Genomic DNA, 24362 nt, shown 5'->3' on the forward strand with positions numbered 1-24362 from the left:
CCAAAGAAAACAAAAGCAACACTTGACGGAATGAGCACTGGGTGTTATTCTGTATGTTGGTAAATTGAACACCAATAAAAAATAAATTTATTATAAAAAAAAAGAAAACAAAAGCAACAAAAAAATAAACAATAATAAAACCAACCAACCAAACATAAGCAAATTCTTAAAGTCAACCAACCAACCAGCACCACAACCAACAGAAAACATAGGGTTTCAATCACCATCTATTGCAAAGTACTTTTAAGTCCATAGACCCAGATCCCTGTCTCTCCTTCTGGGCTTCAGTCTTGTGAAATGCTTGAAACTGAACCAATTTCTACCCAAACTTGCTCTATTACTCAAGTTACCTTATTTCAGTGAATGGTAAAACCAAGACAAATAGATGGGGCATTATTCTTAATTCATTTTTCTGCTGCACCTTTCACAACAAATCATTTTCCAAATCTTTATGACCCTAATATCTAGTATTTCTCAAACCTTTCTACTTTCATCTCTAGAAATATTATATTGGCTTCTTAATGGTGCCAATACTTGGTGATCAGAGTTCTCCATTTGGTAGCTTCAGATGGGAATGGGATTCTGTTACTTCTCTGCTTAAAACTCAGTGGTTCCAACTGCCTTTCCGATAAAGTTCAACTCATTTTCATGGTTTTCAGGTCTTGATGAAATCCCACTTCATTCTCACTTTGCTCACCGCCCTCCCTGGAAGCTCAGTATTTGGTGTTTTCAAACCTGACTGCACCTTACAATTGCCTGGAGATGTTTTTTGGGGAAAATTAGATGCATGTATCCCCTCCTGTGCACAGAAATGATTTAGTTTGTGTGGGATAAAGATATGCATCATATCACAAAAATCTCTCCGGGTGATATAACTGTGCAGTCTTTTCACAGTTATTCCAGCTTCCACACATGCTAAGTGTTGCCCTGTCTCTGAAAATTCTTCTCTCAAAAACCCTCTTTTTATTAGACTTATTTCTCTTTGTGTCTGGGTCACAGGTGGAGATATGACTCAGTGCACATTTCCTGGATAAATGCACACAGACTGGCAGGTAGGCAGGTTGGGAGGTATGGAGAGGAATAGGGAATTGTGTTGAAAGAGAATAAAAAGATCCGGGTGTGAAGCCTTGTGCCATCAAATAGTAGGAGTGTTAGCAACAGAGTTTCAGTGGTAATTAAAATTGATAGAATATGTATGTACTTTTCACAAAATGAGGACTGGAAAGCAATGTAGGTAAAGAGCATTGGCTTTAGAATCTTCCAATACACACAGCCAAGTCTAAAGTCCTATGCCTGAGAGCAGTAGCACCTGCTAAGCAAATTGTTTAAACTCTCTCAGCCTCAGTATTTGTAGCTTCAAATTAGGGATAATTATTCAAACTTAATGCTCATAATAAGGATTCAAATATTCATGGAAACATTTATAATACATAAAATGCTCTCTCTATATATATAGTCTGGTACGTGCATTATTCTTCATTAAAAAAGTTGAAAAGAATATATGTTTTAGGCATTATAATGATTATAGTAGAATCCATTATTGTCATTATTATATACTTTATTTGCATAATTTACCCACACTCTTTTAATAGCCTCTGTCATTCCACCACAAGTACCTATAAAATATCAGTTACTTATTTTATGTGAAGCTTCTCACCATAAAAGGAAGTATTTATCCAGCGTCTAGTGTTCTAACTTGGTATTAACAGAAGCTCCAAGCAACCCTTCTGATGGTCAGTGCTGGGCCCTCCTTCTGATGTGTCAGCCTCTTTTCATCTGACTACTCAGACTAGCTACTGGAGACTCTTGTAGCAGCAAACTGATTTTATTAAAACCATCTAGAGATCCTGTTGGTTTATAAAATACAAGCCATTCTTTAAACTGGTCCATGTCAAAGATGCTTCTCTACTGGTTCTGATATCATATGTTGTGAAATTATCTGGTTACATTTTCCGGATGTGAAGTAATGCATTGACAATGCCCTTGACACATAACAAGTGGTCTTATTTCTCTGGACTTACAAACTATAATTACACTCAGTATTTGTGCCTTTTTATCAGAATATGTGAGGAAAATGTAGATGTTTCCACATCTATTACGAGGTAGTGCTTCAGGATGGAGAGTTACACTTCAGGTGGAAGGCATGCTTCACCAGTTTGCAGGTGATGGTTTTGTTCTGAAGGTAGAAAGGAAATGGTTAGCCATCAGAATTGAGAGAAATAGGAGTGGAGTGGGGCAAGGATAAATTATTTCTAGCCAGATAATACTTGGCCAAAATAATTTGAATCCCTGCTGTCATGTTCAAACAACTGATACCACCAGCACCCTTGAGGAGCTCTCTCTGAGCAGGAGCACTGGTGGAGAGGGCTGTGGTTAGTGGACATAAGCTGAGCAAATCAGTTGTACACTGTGCCAACAAAAGGATGCTCTGTTGGATTATCACCACCGCTTCATTTAGTCCTCACAACAACTGAGACAATTTTTATTTTCTCCATCTTACAGTTGGACCACTGAGCTGTGGAAAGGAGAAAGAATTTATACATGTTTAGAGGATAAGTGGAAAAATCAGCAATAAAATCCAAGCAAATCTGATCTCTAAGTCCTCTCATTCTGTTTGGTTTCCTTCTCCTGAAAGTCTCTATGAGCATCACTTCCAGCCAAGATGGAAGAACAGAGACAACTTGCCTTTCCACTGAAAACAATAGTAGCAAACAAAGTACATGAAATAATAGTTTTCAAGACACTGGATATTTGGCAAAAAAGGACAGTGATCCTTGAGAGATGACACAAAAATTAGATGAGCCTTACAATTGCCTCAGCTTATTGCCTTGAGAAGTTTTCTGGGTCAGAGCACAAAGAGGGGATATACAAAGTCACTGGGCTCACTGAACTGAAGTAATAGATTAGTGAATCCAGGGAGAACAAAGTGGCTAGTGTTCATGGGACAGGATATTGGTGAGGAGCAGTACACAGACAGAAATTCGCAGATATGCAGAGGATTCTTCCTAGCATTCAGTTGACTACTAAACAGTGCTTGCATGTAAGGAAACTGCTGGAAGCTGGGGGAAAACAACCCAAAAAAATGGGGGGGGGGGAACAGTACCCAATATTCATTCAGGACCAGAAATAGTGCATTTTCCCATCAGCCAGACTAGAAAACCCTGTGATTCATAGAGCATTGTGTAGAAAACACAGAGGGTCTTTTCATAGTCATGGGGAATAATTAGCCCTAGAAAGAAAATTGTTTTTGTCCCAACTAACAAATCTTAGAAACAAGACATAGAAGGACTAAAAATACTTCCCAACTAACTTAACCATGTCTCAGGGGAAAAAAAATAAAAGCTGGTTAATATTTATAAGTATGTAAATATATCCAGCCCCCAGTAAGGTAATATTTAGTGTTCAGTATTCAATATAAGATTACCAGGCATGCAATGAAAAAGGGAAATACGGCCCCTAATGAGGAGGAAAAATCAATCACCTGAAACCAGTCAAAATTGACCCAAATAATAGAAGTAGCAGGCAAAGACATTAAGACCACCAAACAGGGAGACAGTGAATGTCTGTTCAAAGGCCAGCAGGCAGTCAGAATTCTCTCTTCCTGGGGGAAGGTCAACTTTTTTTTGTTCTATTCAGGCCTTCAACTGATTGGATGAAGCCCATCCACATTAGGGAGAGCAATCTGCTTTCCTCAGTTTATTGGTTTGAATGTCAATCTCATCCAAAAATGCTATCAGAATACAACTTAAGAAAATATCTAGGCACCCCATGGCCCAGTCAAGCATACCCATAAAATTAATCACCACACTACTGTTAAATCTCAAAAGAGATTGGCAGTGCCATGGTAGTGCCAGGGTGTTCTTAAGCTGTCATATGTACTGTGGAATGGGCCAAGAGACTTTCATGGAAAGAGCCTTCTATTCAGTTAGAAATGGAACAGCACTTCCAATGATCAGGAGTTAGAGTTCCTGACATGCTCTAGAAATAGCAAGAAGACTGGAGTTGCTTGTATGGGGGTGAGTGTTAGAAGCAGTGAAAAAAGAAGAGATAAGAGCCAGGGGTCAAATCATGAATGGCCTTATAGGACATCAAAAAGCATTGGATTATATTTGTGACAAGTAAGCCCTGGAATAATATGAGCAAGAGAGTGGTACAGAGAACATTGAGAAAAAAAAAAAAACATTAGGATGAGGGAAAGAATGAAAACATCCACCGAGAGCATGTTTCTATAATTCATTTTCAATTCCTTGAAAGGATGATAAAGAGTATGCTCTTGGTGGATTGCAGTAAGTGTCCTGATTTGAATGGTCTCATCATATGGATAGCCTAGTGTCCTCCATTCACCTTCCTTTCGGTTTCTGGCCTGAAATGTGGAAATTGGTATATGTCAGGGTCATTGGCTATTCTGGTCTCAGAGGGCAGATGCTAACTACCCTCAGGATTTCTTTGCAACATCAGAAGCAGTAGGCTCATTAGACTCGAAACATGCGAGCCACCACCACAAGTCAACTTTGATTTAGAGCAACGGAGCTGGCATTGCTCGAAGGTGAGGTCACTGGAATCGGAGCCTTGATGAAGTTTCTCAGAAAGAAGACATTGTGCTGTATTTGTGTCTTCCTCACATTCCTCCTTCGCTCTTGCCTTGCTTCCCACCACATGTGGGTTGGCTGTTTCTAGGGCCCTGGGGATTGAAGGAAAGTTGTTGAGTTTGAAGTATATCAAAGAGTCTACACAAAACCAGGGAAAAGTCCCTCAACCTGGGCAAAGTTTTCCAAAGAAAAATATTCTATGGCAAATGGAAGAAGGAAAATGAGAGAAGAGGGTTACTTTAGCCTGTTCCAGAAAACAGCACTTGGTGTATATGCATGAAATTCACTGCATAATACAGAGGCTGATTCTCCAGCTATGAGTCAGAGTCTAGCTGATGTGAAATGATGGAGGGCAAAGCTCCTGGAGGTTTAGACACAGGGAGAGGCTCCAGGACTTTTTGTCTCAATGGTGAAGGCTGGACAGGAAAGTCAGGATCCCTGTATTTTAGGATCAGCTCATCCAGAGGAATCATGCATAAGCTGGTCTCTCTTTTTCTTTGGTCTTAATATTCTCTTTCATAAAATAAAGGTAGTAATATTATTTCTTCTGCAGGGTTAATGTGGGGATCAGGGGTTATATGGATGGAAAAGTGCCTTGTAAACTCCGAAGTCATTACCTGTGTACGTTTGTCTTACTCTCACACTATTCAGCTAATATTTATTTATGATCCTGTTCTGAGTCTGGGAACTGAACCACAGTGAGGTACCCAGTAGAGACAGAAGCTTAATTTTGTGTGTGTGTGCACGTAAAAGTGAAAATATTGGTGTTAGTCAAGCTATAAACACTTTCTCTGGTTCCTTTAAGGTGAAGTTCATTATCTATTCCAAATTCCCTCCTTGTCCAGTCTTCCTACCTCAGAAGATGTTTTTACATGATACCTGCCCAGTTGTTCAAGTTGGGTTTTTTTTGTTTTTTTTTTAAGATTTTATTTATTTATTCATGAGAATACACAGAGAGGAGAGAGAGAGGCAGAGACACAGGCAGAGTGAGAAGCAGACTCCATGCAGGGAGCCTGACATGGGACTCGATCCATGGTCTCCAGGATCATGCCCTGAGCTGAAGGTAGCGCTAAACTGCTGAGCCACCAGGGCTGCCCCCAGTTGTTCAAATTGTGGCACAGGAGTCCTCTTCAATTTCTCTTTCCTTCTTCCCTTCTGCATCTAATCTACCAGTGAGCCCTACTTCTTCCACCTGTAGAAAATATCTGGAAATTTTTCTTTCCCCATATTTCTCTGCTGCTGCCATCCAGACACAAGTCATACTTGTTTCCCACACTGTTTCTCACGATGATTTACTGGCTACTCTCTGTATTTCCACTATGACCATTTACCCTGACTTTTCTCTAAAGTAGTCAAAGCATCTTTGAAAAACACCATACCATTGCCTTGCTTAAAGGCATATGATTGTCTGAATTTCAAATTCCTTATCATGGCCACCATGCCCAATGTGATTTGTCATCTGTCCCCATTCAGAGCATGGTTCATACCTCTCTCTGTTTCCCTCTGTTCTCATTACATGAACATTCATGCTAGTCCTCAAGAACAGATCATTCCCATGTCAGGGAATTCCTCTCTTTCCTTGGCCTCAAAGTTTTGATCCTAGATCTTTGCATGGTTGTCCCCTTCTTCTGAGTCAGATGTCTTAACCTCAGAGACATTTTTCTGATCCAACCAAGGGGCCACCAGCCTGGTCACTTTCTCACTATGCTGCCTTTTATTTTCCCAACATTTATCATTATCTGAAACTTTCTTATTCATTTGTTTACATCTCTGTTGTCTGTTTTCACCTGTACTAGAGACTCCATAAAAACCAGAATCTTCCTTACCTACCGAGTTCAGTACTGTGCCTGGCTGCCAATCTCACCATAATACACATATAGAATAGCATCTAGTACGTAAGAAATCTATAATCGGTATCTTGGTAGTAAACAAAATCTTACAGTGATTTTGAGAAAATCACTTTATCATGCTTTTTTGGTATAAATGTAAATAAAATGAAACTCCAAAAGTCACCCCTAGTTGCTCAGATATATCTGAGCTGAACAACACCAAAATTAAATTCCTTAATTTGGATAAGTTGATGAGTGCTGTCTTCAATGATATATATATACGCATGTGTACACACACACATGCACACATGTATTTTTAAATAAAAATCAGGCTTCAGAAAATTGCTTCCCAGGAAAAAAAATATTTTTCCTAAATTATGGCATGCTCTTGTGGAATTATGAGCAGCTGCATATAGGAGGAGAGTAGATGCAAAGGTATTATAAGTAGGGGATGTGTAGATCCAGTATGTTCTTCATCTCAATCTAGTGGAAAGCTTGTTAGAAAGAGAGAGGGGACTGATCATAGCTCAGCAGTAGAAAGAGCTTATTTGGTATTGACCAATGTACAGAAATGTACTAAACAATAGAGGTTGTCTACTCTACCTCAAGGAGCCACAATATCCCCTTGTGAGTGAGTGTGAGGTTTTCCCTGAAGGGAATGTATACTCCCCATTGTCAGTCATCTGGGAAGGCTCCCAATCCTTTTGCAGAAGATAAGGATTGGGGCAAAAAAGCTTTAGAAGTGAGAAGGAGAAGCTCTCCCTTTTCTGGGAGACAGATTTCCTTAGATTTGACTGTGATAGGAGGTGCTGGGAGAACCATAGGCAGTGGGGTGTGGGGGCTGGGGCAGCACCAGACGCTGGTTCCTGCATACGGAAAAAGGCTAAGAGCTCGGCGATGTGGCTGAAGAGGGGATCATCAATCCACTGTTGACCAGTGGATTCTGAATGAAGCCCATTTTTGGAGCAACTCTAAGTTACTCTCTATGTTGTATGTCCATTTGATTATACTCCACCCTCACCCTTGGTCAGAGTAGAAGCCCTTTATGTCCTTCATCCAGAATGATAACGAGGTAGTGTTGGCCCATGTTCTATTGTTGCCCTTCACTTCCTGTAGGGGCATAAGTATAGGACAGAGAGTTCAGGAATAGGAAACATGATCTATGGTTTCTCAGGGAGGGGCAACAACATTTCCTTTCCCTCTAGGTTGGTGGCACCTCAGTGCATTCTGCAGGTGAGTGAGTGATTAAGGCAAGCCTTTTACCCACTCCTGTTCCAAATACCAAGTACATCCTAGGATGAAGATTGTACTCCTTTAGTAGTCACCTGTCCCAGTGGGTTGTAACAAGAAACCCTGGGAAGGGAAGATTGAATCTCAGCCCCAGGCCAGGGCATGCCACATCAGTCAGGAGCCTCCCACCAGCAGACAGGTAAATACAAAACTTCATGAGGTGGGGCCTTGGTCATGTGGGAAGATCTGCACGCTGAGAGTATCCTCTTGACAGAGGTAGTGCAGCATTAAATAGCAAGCATAAAACACCATGACAGCTTGGGAGAGAGAGTAGAGAGGAAAGGAAGCTATTATATTTTGGCACCCTTAGTGGTACTTTTGTCCCACTTTTTTTTTTTGCACAGGGAGCCCCAAGAATTATATAGCTAGTCCTGGTTGCATGCATAGTTTCGTGGCTATCCAGATAATCTCAGCATTCCTGCCCTTAGCCTTTATCTGCCCAAGAAGGAAGCAGGAAACATTTTTCAAAGGCAGCACCAGGTCTTCGAAGAGCAGTAAGAGAACATTGGTGGTTGGGGGTGTGAGATCTCAGTTGAAAATCTGAAAGGGTAAAACTTGTCTCCAAAGTTATACATATTTTCTTTAAAACAAGATTTTACTGATTGATTTATTGATTCATTGTGCAAACTGGAGGAGGGGCAGAGGGAAAGGGAGAGAGAGCATCTCAAGCAGACTCCCTGCTGAGCACAGAACCCAATGCAGGGCTTAATCTCATGACTCTGAGATCATGACCTGAGCCAAAACCAAGAATCAAATGCTCAACTGAGCCACCCACACACCCGCCACAAAGTTATATTTCAGCCAGCACAAATCTTCCTATCTATGTTAAGTATAAAAGAGTGCCTAAGTATTTTCTTTCTTGTTGGACTTTCAGGAGTTTTGGGGTGTTTTTCACCAAATTGCTCACAGGACAATCTTTACGGGTAAACTTTCAAAACTCCAGATTGTCAAAGGAGAAGAAATCAAAGGTTATCTAGTTCAATCTATACAATTTACAAATGGAGAGAGTAAGATCTGTACTCAAGTGGGGCAAGAGGACTGTTCAAAAGTATTAGAATAAATCCAGTAGTGGCAGAATTTGGTAAATAACTTCTGAGACCCAGTCCAGAGTGGTTTCCACTAAATCTGAGTATTTCTTCCTTTTGGTTGACTTTCATTTTCATGAATATGAAACGTGCCAAAACCATAATTTACTTTAAAAAATTAAGTGTATTGAGTACCTACTACATGATAGGCACTCACTGTTTATGATCTGTTTTAAGGCCATGATAATCTTGTAAAGATATTATCATGGCCCCATTTTACAAGTGAGGATGTGAAGGCACGAAGCATACAAATTGAGTAGTTAGTATATCAATTAGGATTCCATTCCACATTAGTGTAACTCTGAGCCTAATGTAGTGGGTGGAGTGGAAATTGAAGGATAAGTCCACGTGGAACCTATGAATGTGGCCTTATTTGCAAAGAGTCTTTGCAGTTATAATTAATTAAGATCAAGATCTTGAGATGATCCTGGATTACCAGTGGGTCCTAAAGCCAATGACAAATGTTCTTATAAGACACAGACACACAGAAGAGAAGGTGATATGAAAACGAAGGTAGACATTGAAGTGATTTTTATGGGCCAAGGAATGCCAAGGATTGCTGGCAGCTGCTAGAAGCTAGGAGAAAAGCGTGGGATGGATATCACCTCAGAACCTCAAGAAGGATCCAGTACTTCCAACACATTGATTTCAGACTTCTGGCCCCCAGATCTGTAAAAAAATAAATTTCTGTTGGTTTAAGCCACAAAATTTGTGATAATTTCAGCAGTTCTAAGAAATAAATACACTGTGCTTTTTGTCACATCTTCTAGCTTCTTATATATACTTTTCTGCCTTTAGTTTACCTACTAGTCTCAAGGTATGTCTCAAGAAGGAAATTTCTAGATAGTGGGTAGAAAAGGAATTAAAAGAAAGTGGCTCATATCTGATTGCTATTTTGCAGGCCATTTCTGGATCAGTTGATTCCATTACACAAGCAAGAGTTCTTAAAATAAATTTCCTTGGAAAAATAAGGGGAAGCACCCACAGTGAATTGCAAACCATTGTTCCAGTTGCTTTTTGTAAGAACAACAACAAAAAAAGACACAGGCCACTTAAATGATTCACAAATCATGTGATTTTAATATGGATGATACCGTGCAGAACTTCTTTGTTTTCTAGGACCTTTCTTTCACATGCATGATCTCATTTTGTTCCCATGTCAAGCCTATATTTTTTTTGTGTTATTTTATTCATGAGAAGATAGCAGTTCAGCCAGTTATCTGCCCAGGGTACCATAGCTAATATGTGTCAGAACAGGGAACTAAGCCCAGCTTACTTGCTAAAATGCTTTTACCACTATGAAATAAAGGAATCACTGGCTTTTTTTTGTACAACCCCCTTGTTTTTAGTGGTAGAAAAGTGACTTGTGCATTGAACTCTTAGTAGAAACAGAAGAGAGATCAAAAGACAGTTGAAAGGATTATACTCCAGGCTCTTACTTTTCTTATCTGGTCTGATTCAAAGCATTTTGTGGATAAAGGAAAATTATTGTGTGAGGTATTGTGGAATTTTAAATTGGGATCAAAGTCATAAAACAGCCAGATGTTTTGGAGCAAAGCCTCCAAACAAGCTAGAGAATGTACAGTGATGACCACAGCTCAGCCAATTTAAGACAGATTTGGAAGAGGACCTTCACATTTCTAGTTTGCTCCAATGGCCAAATTCAGGGTAATAGCTAAAATAAGAGTAGGGGGGTACACTTTAAAAGCTTATCACATTTGTAACATCTTTTCTTTCTTTTATATGTTTGAATCATTATGATCATTATAATGAATCATTATAATCATTATAATGAATCACCCTGAGACATAGAAGTATTACCACCATTTTATAGATGAGGAAACCAAGGCTTACAGGGGCCCAGCAACTTACCCAAGATGACACAGCAAGAATGCCTCAGTGGGACTGGGATTCAAACCCAGATTTACATATCCCTGACTTCATGGGATTAAATCACATCAGACTTCATGATTAAATCACACAGTGGAGGTGAAGTTGATTCCTGTCAATGGGACCAGAAGTTCTACAAAGTGTCATATATAGTGCTGGACACTGGGTGACAGAAATTAATCTGCCCAAGGAGCTTGCATTCGGCTGGAGAAGGAAAGAAAAAAGCCTTAACAGAATACCTAAATTACAACTACTATTCTGAATACATAATTTTAAAAGCCCGTACTTAAGTCTGTGCCATGAGCTCTCCACAGTTAGGCCCTCTTCCTTACCATTGAGGATGCCAATTGGAGATAAGTGAATTATGACCAATAGTAGTTAAAACAATACAGATATTTACCTACTGATTCACCAATAAGGCCGGTCTGGTTCTGTGACGCATTGATATCATCAAGGATCCAGGTTTTCATCTATGTGCTTATTTTCTCGTGGTTTTATTTACTTTTTTAAAAAGATTTTATTTATTTATTCATGAAAGACACAGAGAGAGAGGCAGAGACACAGGCAGAGGGAGAGGCAGGTTCCATGCAGGGAGCCCGATGTGGGACTTGATCCTGGGACTCCAGGATCATGCCCTGAGTTGAAGGCCAACACTCAACTGCTGAGCCACCTAGACGTCCCTTTCTCATGGTTTTAAAATGGCTTCTCAAACTAGTGTTCTAAGGCGGGGCAAAGTGTTCTTTTTATCACATCCTTTGTCAGGCATTGTGTTTATCTCATTTAATTTTTACACACACAAATAATGTTGGAAAACTTATGTCTATGCCTCACAGGTGAGGCAATTGAAGGATTATTTAATTTGTCAGGATATGGGTCCAGAATTAAAACTCAGGTCAAGAAATGAGCGGAAGGGGCAGCCCTGGTGGCGCAGCAGTTTAGTGCCGCCTGCAGCCCAGGGCATGATCCTGGAGACCCTGGATCGAGTCCCACATCAGGCTTTCTGCGTGAAGCCTGCTTCTCCCTCTGCCTGTGTCTCTGCCTCTCTTTCTCTGTGTGTCTCTCTCATGAATAAATAAATAAAATCTTTAAAAAAAAAAAAAAGAAATGAGCAGAAGACATGAACAGACATTTCTCCAAAGAAGACATACAAATGGCTGACAGATGCTTTAAAAAAATGCTCTACATCACTTAGCATCAGGAAAATATAAATCAAAACCACACTGAATGAAACTAGACCACTCTCTTGCACCACACACAAAGATAAACTCAAAATGGATGAAAGATCTAAATGTGAGACAAGATTCCATCAAAATCCTAGAGGAGAACACAGGCAACACCCTTTTTGAACTCGGCCACAGTAACTTCTTGCAAGATACATCCACGAAGGCAAAGGAAACAAAAGCAAAAATGAACTATTGGGACTTCATCAAGATAAGAAGCTTTTGCACAGCAAAGGATACAGTCAACAAAACTCAAAGACAACCTACAGGATGGGAGAAGGTATTTGCAAATGACGTATCAGATAAAGGGCTAGTTTCCAAGATCTATAAAGAACTTATTAAACTCAACAGCAAAGAAACAAACAATCCAATCGTGAAATGGGCAAAAGACATGAACAGAAATCTCACAGAGGAAGACATAGACATGGCCAACATGCACATGAGAAAATGCTCCGCATCACTAGCCATCAGGGAAATACAAATCAAAACCACAATGAGATCCCACCTCACACCAGTGAGAATGGGGAAAATTAACAAGGCAGGAAACCACAAATGTTGGAGAGGATGCGGAGAAAAGGGGGAACCCTCTTACACTGTTGGTGGGAATGGGAACTGGTGCAGCCACTCTGGAAAACTGTGTGGAGGTTCCTCAAAGAGTTAAAAATAGACCTGCCCTACGACCCAGCAATTGCACTGATGGGGATTTACCCCAAAGATGCAGATGCAATGAAACGCCGGGACACCTGCACCCCGATGTTTCTAGCAGCAATGTCCACAATAGCCAAACTCTGGAAGGAGCCTCGGTGTCCATCGAGAGATGATGGATAAAGAAGATGTGGTTTAGGCAGCCTCGGTGGCACAGTGGTTTAGCGCCGCCTGCAGCCCAGGGCGATCCTGGGGACCCTGGATCGAGTCTCACGTCGGGCTCTCTGTGTGATGCCTGCTTCTCCCTGTGCTTGTGTCTCTGCCTCTCTCTCTCTCTGTCTCTATGAATAAATGAATAAAATCTTTTTTTAAAAAAAGAAGATGTGGTTTATGTATACAATGGAATATTCCTCAGCCATTAGAAATGACAAATACCCACCATTTGCTTCAACGTGGATGGAACTGGAGGGTATTATGCTGAGTGAAATAAGTCAATCGGAGAAGGACAAACATTGTATGTTCTCATTCATTTGGGGAATATAAATAATAGTGAAAGGGAATAGAAGGGAAGGGAGAAGAAATGGGTGGGAAATATCAGAAAGGGAGACAGAACATGAAGACTCCTAACTCTGGGAAATGAACTAGGGGTAGTGGAAGGGGAGGAGGGCGGGGGGTGGGGGTGACTGGGTGGTGGGCACTGAGGGGGGCACTTGACGGGATGAGCACTGGGTGTTATTCTGCATGTTGGCAGATTTAACACCAATAAAAAATAAATTTATTATTAAAAAGAAAACACACTGAGATCCCACTTCACACCAGTCAGAATGGCTAAAATTAATAAGTCAGGAAATGAATGTTGGTGAGGATGTGGAGAAAGGGGAGCCCTTTTACACTGTTGGTGGGAATGCAAGCTGGTATAGATACTCTAGAAAACAATATGGAGGTTCCTCAAAAGTTACATATAGAGCTACCTTAAAACCCAGCAATTGCTCTACTAGGTATTTACCCAAATGATACAAACATAGTGATATGAAGGACCTGCACTCTAATGCCTATAGCAGAAAAGTCCACAATAGCCAAAGCCAAACTATGGAAAGAGCCCCCAGATGTCCATCAACAGATGAATGGATAAATAAGATGTGATTTGGATATATATATATATATATATATATATATATATGGATATAATATATATATATATATATATATATATATATATATATATATCCATGTATATCTCCAATTGAATATTACTTAGCCACCAAAGGGGAAAAAATGAAATCTTATCATTTGCAACAACACAGATGGAACTAGAAGGTATTATGCTAAGGAAAATAAGTCAATAAGAAAGACAATTATCATATGATTTCACTCATATATAGAATTTAAGAAATAAAACAGGATCAGAGGGGAAGGGAGGGAAAAATAAGATGAAATCAGAGAAAGAGACAAACTGTAAAAAGACTCTTAATTATAGGAAACAAACTGAGGATTGCTGTGGGGTGGGGAGGCAAGTGGGGAAATGGGGTCATTTGAGTGATGGGCATTAAGGAGGGCACATGATATAATGAGCACTGAGTGTTTTATGCAACTGACGAATCACTGAACTCTATTTCTGAAACTAATGATACACTATGTGTTAATTAATTGAATTTAAATAAAATTAAAAAAAAAAAACCCTCAGAGGTCTTAAAATACTCCAAAGGGTAGGCTTTTAACTATGAGAGTGCTTATAGCATTACCAACCTGCTTTGCTGAAAGCTGGAGGCCTCCCCCCAGTGAAATACAGACAGCGGTCAGCTATTTGTAACCTATAGCGCTATTACAAGGCAGTTCAAACTTTTTTACCCCATTCTTAAGCAGATAAGGATTCTGCAGCCTAGAAGGACTTAACAGTCCATACCACTGTTTTGTGGTGAGCCAGACTCTAACTCAGGGATCCTGCTCTGCTGTATGGAAACCTTTCTGCTTTCCTCCCCTCAACTTTATTCTATTTCAGTTTAGGAGAGGACAGGTTTAAGATGAGCATATGCTTTAAATATTTCAGTGAGCAGGTGGGGCGATGGGGGTGGAATGGGTTATGCATTGCTGTCATATCTCAGGGAAGGCTAAAATACCAAGAATTTTTTCTCCCTTTTCCCATAAGAAAATGCCAAGAAAGAAACCACTTCAAGATGCTATTGTCTTGCTATGCATGGGGTGGGGTGGGGGGAGCTGTGGGATGAGGGCTGGGAGGGAAGAAAAAAGAGAAGGAAAAGTAAAATCCTAGACTGTCTTTCAATCTACATTAGCAAGAAAACTCCACTATTCCCTCCCTTTTAATCACTACGTATATCAGATGAGAGACTTCATCACTCATCTTTATCTTGTTTCATAAAGACCTTCACTCCTTGAGGCGGGACTGACTGGACACGGGCAAATGAGCTGGGGCAGCGTGTTTAAGTCTTTCCTGTCTCGAATGTGCCTTCCATTCCTTTTCATTTTTTTCTCTTCTTGGCCATGCTGGTGTTCCTTTCTCCGCACCAGATTTTAATGCCTTTAAGATTCAAGATTCCTTTGTTTTGATAGCAAGAGTCAATTAGCGTAGCCCCTTAGTGCCCTCTCCAGAGTCCTGTCTTCCTTGGTGCCCTAGCAAATGTAACTTAGGAATTAGAGTAAAGATGGAGTAGAATCTAATAAAAAATCATAACCTCCGTAATGGAAAACTTAAGCCAATAGTATTTTCACGTAAGTTCTGAAAATTTTAAACTTTAGAGAGACTATGGCAGGCATATTGAGGTCTTAAATCAACCTAATTTGCCAGATAAATTAGATAATTAACAAAGATCTTCTTTAAGGATCATTAGCAAACCTAGATCTGTACACGTGACAATTACAATACATGTTTTTCTCATAAAACAGCCAACATGATGACTAGTAATTAACCTAGTAACTGACAGAGCATTATTCCTTCTGTTCCTTTTCCAAGCAGAATCGTGCCACAATGACAAGGAAAGCCCAAGAGATTTTTGATTTGTTCGATGTATATTAATTTTGTGTATTTATTATTTATACCATACATTTGCCCAAACAAAATCTATCTGACACGTCAATGGTAATAATGTCAGTATCAGGAACTCTTACTTATTTCTGGTCATCTGTGGTGAGATGATTCTAAGAAATGTGCTTTACTTTATAGAGCTAACATGTCTAGATTTTTTTTTCATAGAACAGGAGGTATAGATAATGCGTTGTTTCTATTGAACAGAAGGTTATTAGTGTCATAGGGCACATGCACTGTGCCTAGCACAGGGTTAGGTGAGTTTTATTTACCTCATTTAATTATTCCAACAACCTCATTAGGTAGCTTTTATTAGGCCAATTTTATGGATCAGAACTCCAAGGCTTATAGAAGCAAAATGGTTTGAATGAGATCCATCTGATTCTCAACCCCCTGCTCTTCCTTTGTACCACAGTGCATATGTGCACGCACATGTATCCGCTGAAATTCTGATTTGACATAAGATGGAACATGAAAAATGGTCCATTTAGACTGAGTCCTTCCAGGGCCACACATCCAGATGTCACCACACATAAGCCACACATTTTAATTTGTGATTTTTCCAAAATATCTAAATGCGTTTGTGAGACACATAAGTCCTCTCTTCTTGTTCTCTAAAAAATGTCAGTTTTATGTAGCCAAGTTTATAGAACTTTACACAGAGGAGGCCACATAGTGTAAGATCTAATGAAGCATGTCTCAGTAGGGCTTTGTTCTAATGAAACAAAGTTCATGGAACATTTCTTAGTTCAGATATAGGCCCGTCAGAGTTGAGATTACCAAACCATTGTTACACAACAAAATTTTTATATTTGAGGTTTATGTTTCCATTTTGAAATACCAAACACCACCAAATGTACTTTCCTTTTGAAGAAATTGACAAAAGTTGTGTGTATTTAAGGCGTACAGTGTTATGATTTAATATACATAATGAAATGATTACTACAGTTAAACTAATATATCATCTCCTCACATAAGTATTACCTCCTCCTCCCACTGCCATGGATATAGAGCACCTAAAATATACTCTCATAGAAATCTCTAGAATTCAATACTAGAATTGTGTTAACTCTGGTCAGCAACCTGTATGTCAAATATTTAGACTTATTCATCTTACTGCAAAAAACTGCAGCTTTGTGCCCTTTGACTAACATCTCCCTATTTCCCTGACCTCTCTGCCCCCAGTGACCACTCTTCTACCCTCTGCTTCTATGTATTTGACATTTTTAGATTCTACATATAAGTGAGATCAGACAACTTTTTCTTTGACCTATTTCAATTAGGATAATACCCTCCATATTCATTCATATTGTCACAAATGCAAAATTTCCTTATTTTTACAGATTGCATAATATTCTATTCTAGCTATTGTGAATAATGCTGCAATGAACATGAGAGTGCAGATGTCTCTTTGATATAGTGATAGTGATTTTATTTCCTATGGCTACATATCCAGAAGTAAGATTCATAGTTCTATTTTTATTTTTTGGGGGAAACTCCATACTTTTTTTTTTCTATAATGGTTTTACCAAATTACATTTCTACCAACAGTGTTCAAGTGTTCCCTTTTCTCCACATCCTTACCAACACTTGTTATTCTTTATTTTTTTAAAGATTTTATTTATTTATTCATGAGAGACAGAGAGAGACAGAGAGAGAGAGAGGCAGACACCCAGGCAGAGGGAGAAGCAGGCTCCATGCAGGGAGCCCGACGTGGGACTCGATCCCAAGTCTCCAGGATCAGGCCCTGGGCTGAAGGTGGTGCTAAACCGCTGGGCCAGCCGGGCTGCCCTGTTATTCTTTATGTTTTTGATAATAGCCTAATAAGTGTGTGGTGATATTGCACTGTGGTTTTGATTTGCATTTCTCTGGTGATTATTGATGTGAGCACCTTCTCATATACCTATCCATTTGTATGTGTTCTTTGGGAAAATAATTTATTCAGGTGCTTTGTCCATTTTTTAAAATTGAGTTTTTATGTTGCTATTGTTTTTGTTTTTGCTATTGAGTTATATGCATTTCTTACATATTTTAGGTATTAACCCCTTATCAGTTACATGATTTGCAAATATTTTCTACAAATCATAGCTGCCTTTTCACTTTATTGATTGCTGCTTTTTCTGTGTAGAAGATTTTCAGTTAAATATAGTCCCCCTTATTTAATTTTGCTTTTGTTTTCTTAGATTTTGGTGAATATCCAGAACTATATTGCCAAGGCAAATATCAAGAAGATTTTACTCCATGCTTTCTTTTAATAATTTTCTCATTTCAGGTCTTACCTTTAAGTCTTTAATGCATTTTGGATGGGTTTTGGGGGTATATGAGATAAGGTCCACTTTCATTCTTTTTCATGTGGATACCCACTTCTTCCAACAATCTTTATTGAACAGACTGTCCTTTTCTCATTGTATATTCTTTGTACCCTTGTTGAATATTAGTTAATGTATAAAAATAGGATTATTTCAAAAAATATAGGCTTATTTCTGAACTCTTGATTCTGTTCCATTGGTCTATGTTTCTGTTTCTATGCCAGTTCTATACTGTTTTGATTACTATAAGTTTGTTATATAATTTAAAATCAGAAAATGTGATGCCTCCAACTCTGTTCCTCTTTCTCAAGATCAATTTGGCTGTTTGGTGTTTTTTGTGGTTCCTTATGAATTTTAGATTTTTTTGTATTTTTTTTAAAGCCATGGAAATTTTGGTAGAGATTACATTGAATCTGTATATATCTTTGAGAGATATGGACATTTTAACAATATTGATTCTTTCAATCCATGAACATGGGATATATTTCCATTTATTAATGTCCTCTTTAATTTCTTTCCTTAGTATTTATATTTTTTAGTGTATACATATTTCACCCCCATAGTTAAATTTATTCTAAATTATATTGTTCATTTTGATGCTATTGCTTTTCTTAATTTTTTTTTCTGATCGATTGTTGTTGGTGTAAAGAAACACAACTGAAACTGTTGATTTTATAGTCAGAAACTTTACTATATTTATTAGTTTTTACAGGGTTTTTTAATATATGGGATCTTTAAGGGTTTCTAGAAATAGTATTATGTCATCTGAAGACAGACGATTTTACTTATTCTTTTCTGATATGGATGCCTTTTATTTTTCTTGTCTTATTACTTTAGCTAGCACTTTCTATACTATGTTGAATAGAAGTGGTATTTGGCATTCTTGCTTTGAATTGGATATAAGAGAAAGTTTCAGTTTTCTCCACTGATTAATTGTAGGATTTTTATAAATGGCATTTATTGTGTTGAGGAAATTTCCTTTTATGTCTATTTTATTGAGAGCTTTTATCATGAATTGATGTGAACTTTGTCAAATGATTTTTCTGCATCTATTAAGATTATCATGTGGTTTTATCTTTCATTCTGTTAATGTGATGCATCACTTAATTGATTTGAGTATGTCAAATCAAACTTGCATCCCCTGGGTAAATACCACATTGTCATCGCATATAATCTTTTTGATGTGTTGTTAAATATAGTTTGTTAATATTTAGTTGAGGATTTTTGTAACTGTGTTTATCAGAGATATTGTCCTGCAGTTTTATTTTTTTGTGGTATTCTTGTCTGGCTTTAATATCTGGGAATAAAACAATTTTGAAAGTATCCTGTTTGCTTCTCTTTTTCAGAAGAGTTTAAGGAGAATTGGTATTACATATTCTTTGAATGTTTAGTATAATTCAGCTGTGAAGCCATCTGGTCCTGGGCTTTTCTTTGTTGGGACGGTTTTGGTTACTACTTCAATTTTCATGTTTGTTATTGTCCATTCAAGCTTTCTATTTCTTCTTGATTCAGTCTTAGTAAGTTGTGCATTCCTAGGAAGTTATCTGTTTTCTCTAGGTTTTCCCATTTGTTCTTGTATAATTGTACATAAAAATAGTCCCTTATGATTTTTTAAAAAAAATTCTGAGGCATTCAATGTAAAGTCTTCTCTTTCATTTCTGATTTTAACTTCTATCTTGGTGGCCTTAATTGTATGGGGTAGCTGTGAACCCCTCTGAAGAATACTGAGAAAAATTAAAAGGTACACAAAGCAGGACCTGGATCCTATCCATCTTTTTAGCTTGTCTTCATGATTCTTCTAGGCATCCTTCTACCTGCAACTGGATGTAATTTCTCTTCCCTCTAAATTTCCTTTTTATTTTTTATAACTGTGTTGTTCCAATGTTCATGGGCATATGAGTCACCTCGGAAGTGTGTTAAAATGCTCTAGGGGTTCTGGGGTAGAACCTGTATTCTTGTGTTGTTCAAGCTCCCAGGTGATGCTGGTGCTGCCAGTCCACTAACCACCCATTGAGTATTGCAAGGATTTTGAAGCACTGGCCACTACTTGCCTTCTATTAAAATTACTTGTTTGAGGGCACCTGGGTGGATCAGTTGGTTAAGCAGCTGCCTTTAGCTCAGGTCATGATCTCAGGGTTCTGAGATCCAGCCTTCCTTTAGGCAACCTGCTCAGTGGGGAGTCTGCTTCTCCTTCTCCCTCTGCCCCTCCTCCCTGCTGTGCTCTTTTTCTCTCAAATAAATAAATAAGATCTTTTTAAAAATTGTTTGTGTGGTTGACTTCCTCATTTTGACTTTAGTAATTTTCTTAATAATCCAATTGTGGTTTATAAAGTTCTTTCTCAAAAACTTCTCTGACCAATCTAAACAGACACTCAGTGATTCTCCATAACATAAGCTTGTTTTAATGTCTGTGCAGGATTTTTCCTCTTTGTTTGTATATCCCCTCTATTATGAGATGAGAGCATGAACCTTTCAGCTGGGCCACAAGCATCAAAATATTACCTGGTATGAAGTAGATACTTGGCAAATGTTTATGGAAGCAACAAGCAAACTTTATTTCTTATTTCTTATTCATTTTCTTTATACTTAATGGCAAATATAACCATAGTAATGATGATATAACTGTGATGGTGAATGTTCTGTGTTAAAGTTCATAATTTTCCATAGTTCATAGGTACTATAGAAAGGCAGTTAGACTGAATTAGGGATTACTAACAAAGGAGCACTTCAAACCAAAAGCTCTTGTTTATCAGTATAAATGTGCATAGGTGTAAACTATAAAAATATAAAAGAAATAATATATGTTTTCCTTTTTCTACTTGGATCCTTATCCAACCTGTACTGTTTTTCGGTTTGGGTTTTTCTGTTTTGTTTTGTTTTGTTTTGATCTTTGATGAGAATCAGGTCAAGCACAATCTCTTTCCTGGGCAGCAAAAACCCAGTATTGATTTTTCTTTATTGACCAATCATACATTGCAATATAAATATTTATGATGGCTGCACATAATAAAAAAATAAGTTAAATACCACAGAGGAAAATGAAATGTAAATGGAAAGGGATTTCTCATGGGCAATACATCACTTTATAATCTTACGTTACTCTGAGAAGCACCCAACGGCTTTCTAGGATCAATGCTCAGATTACAAGACCTCCATCATCACAAACAGACATTTGCAATTTGGTCTTGTGTCCTCTTGGGGATCATTCGCGTCAGGTTTATTTGGCGATTTAGCAAGTGAAATACAATATATATGCAAAGCCCTTCTAAAGTGGCCAGGTGTTTAAATGGAACTCTTCTAATATCTTGGAACATTTTTTTGTAGATCTCCCAAATGTCAGAGTTGAAAGGAGCCATGGAGATCATTATTCCAAGGCTCTCATTTTGTGGCGGGAGGCACTGAAGTACAGAGAGGAGAAGTGCTAGCCTGAGGTCACACAGCATGTTGTTAGTTGAGCAAGAATCTTCTGCAGCTCCTGGTTCAGTGGTATCTCCTGAACATGTCTTTATTAATTCTGGAGATGTAAGGGGAGTTTGGAGACCGTGGGCAGGGATGTGGTAGGAATAGAGTATAGGTCATGATACTATAACAGGTGTTTTTCCAAAGGACACAGTAAGCAGCAGCTCATTTTTTTTTTTTTCTGGACTTACTATTGACTTGGTTAGCATATATAGAGACAGCCTTTTGGTTTGACATCAGTTCCTCCTTTTTTTGATCTCAGAAGGATGGTGACTGAAACTAAAATGTTTTGAGGTTGAAAAGGTTCTTAGGTGTTAGTGACAAAGATCTTTAAGGAATAATGTGTCTTCCCTGTCACCCTCTTCCCCATCTTTCAGCATCCCTGGGGCAAGTAGCTTCTACATTCTATAAAACAGACTGTTTTTTGACAATTCAAGATGGTGGAAGATGGGAAACCCCCCAATAAATCACATCGACAGAGTTAGATACTAAACATGCAATGTGTTTGCGTTTCAGTATGAACAGTACTAGTAAAATAACATTTATACCACTAAAAATAAACTTTGCATTTATGTTCTGTACCACCATTTATGAGGAAGAGAAAGTGAACAGAGGATTTTCAGTTTGTATTGCTGCCCTTCTCATTATGTTTTAGTCTCCTCACCATCATTGTAGCAGGAGGTATACAACGCCTCTCTTCTCTGTCCTCAACCTCCCCAAACACACTTAGTGAACACAATTTCCAAACTGCAAATGGTCATGAAAAGACTCATGAGAGAACATCAGGGATTAAACATACATATAGCCTGGGGTAGATTTCAAGCCCTTATGTAAGACCACCATGTTTACCCTCAGCAAGAAATACTCTTTCAGCGAAGTAAGTGTGCGTGTGTGTACAGTCGTGTCTATGCGTGTGTGTGCACACGTGTGTGTATGGCTTTCTCTTAAGGAAAGGGCAGAAGAAAGTAACAGCTGCTTTCATGCATTGAAAACGCATCTATTCAGAGTAACCTGAGTATTCATGCCAGGTCAGCAATCCAGTGCAGTTTGAAATTTGTCAGAATTCCCTCAGTAGCTCTAAAACCGGAGTCCAGATGAGGAGAGGGATACTTGATGTTTGAATTGCCTTTGCAGCCACATTTTTTTAGGGCTTTCAAATTTCTGCTTGCTAACATTTACGGTTCTCTGCAGCCATAATATACCACCCCGGGATTTGGGAGGAGATCAAAGAAGCAGGAAAGAAATAGCTATTCCCAAATTCTTACCAGTGAAAGATCGGTGCATGTCAAACAGCTTTTAATGTCCACAGACCCAGGTCGGTATCCACACAAGGCCATTTCCATTCGTAAAATCTACACTTTCTTCATCCAAATCTGTTCAGCTCCAAAGAGGAAAGAAACTCGGCTATGAATCCTAATAATTACAGATGTTAGCCCTCGAAGGAACTTTGTTAACTTTTCAAGTCCTTTCCTTATTGGATATAGAATATAAATGTGCCTTTTGTTAAGAAAACTTGTTCTATATAAACTTCTACTTTTACCAAAATAATTGGGACAGGTATAGGAAAGGAGAATATTTCAAAGGAAGGATTCTTTATTTTGAAAGAAAGCTTGCTAAGGTGCAGAATAGCATGTATAGCACATGTTACCTCTTATCTAAGATCTATGCAAATCTATGAAAATAGAAGAATAAGCAAAAACTAAACATATTAAAGCAGTTATCTATAAAGAAGAGCGAGGGGACAGGTAGAGGTGTCAGTAAAATCTAGCTTTGTCTGAATAGATCTCATTTTGTAGATATTACTTAGGGGCCATTTAATTATTTCACATAATTAGAAATAAATTAAAAGGTAAAAATGACCATCCATAAAAACCAAAACCAAAATGTAGCAAATAGAGCAAACTGTTTATTAAGTTGATAACTTGCCAAGCATGGAAGGCTTATTTTAGTTGACTATAAAATATGATAATGTGAGGGTGCCTGCCTGGCTCAGTCGCTGGAGTGCATGACCCTTAATCTTGGGTTTGTGGGTTTGAGCCCCATGTTGGATGTGGAGTTTACTTAAAAATAAAAATCTTTTAAAAAATATGACAATGAGGTAATACATCCAAAGGACAAAATGAACTGCAAAAAAAAAAAAAATCCTCATTTACTTTCAATGATTATATTGATAATAGTAAATTGGGTTTCTCACTCTGATACTATTATCTATTATAGTTGTATAAAGTAAATAAGTACTTAGGAATCAGAGTTTTCTTCAGCAGGTGAGATAAAAATGTAAAATCAGGATGTTAAGCAAATTGCCTAAATTTGACTGCAAATAGGAAAATATTTTCTCTTAAAGAGATACATACCTTCTAGCTATGTCTACTGAAAAGTCTGAGAAACAATGTCTGAGCAGTACTGACCACTAGCAGTGAGCACCCTTAGTTTCCAGATGATTGTGGTCTCAAAATACCATTTTCCCCTAAAAAGAAAAAGGGTATTTTTTTCTCTTTTTTTTTTTTACCTTTATAGGAGTCAACTTGTGCTGAAACTGTTAAACATGGGGAAGGAGTCAAACACTAAGTTGTCTTTTCCATAAGAACTGTACCTTGTGCTTCCAAAAAATGTGGAAGGGAAATCATTCTTTATACAACAGTTGCAGCTATTAAAGGTGGAAGTAAAAGGATATCACCATTTTGGCACCTCTAATGAAATAATGAATGATCATCATTGGATTCTCAAACCTTAAGTAAAAAGCTGGTAAGGAACTTGAAAATAAATGGATCAGACTGAAAACATCTAAATAGACTGATCACTCTTTTTTTCCTTCTCAAAATTTTTGATCAAATTCCAGTTAACATACAATGTAATATTAGTTTCAAGTGTATGATATTGTGACTCAACACAGCAAACACCCGGTGTGTATCACAAGTACCTTCCTTAATCCCCATCACCATTTAACCTATCCTCCTACCCACCTCCCATATAGTAACAATAAGTTTTTTCTCTATGGTTAAGGTC

This window comes from Vulpes lagopus, chromosome 7 (genome assembly GCF_018345385.1).
Source record: "Vulpes lagopus strain Blue_001 chromosome 7, ASM1834538v1, whole genome shotgun sequence".
Lineage (NCBI taxonomy): Eukaryota > Metazoa > Chordata > Mammalia > Carnivora > Canidae > Vulpes > Vulpes lagopus.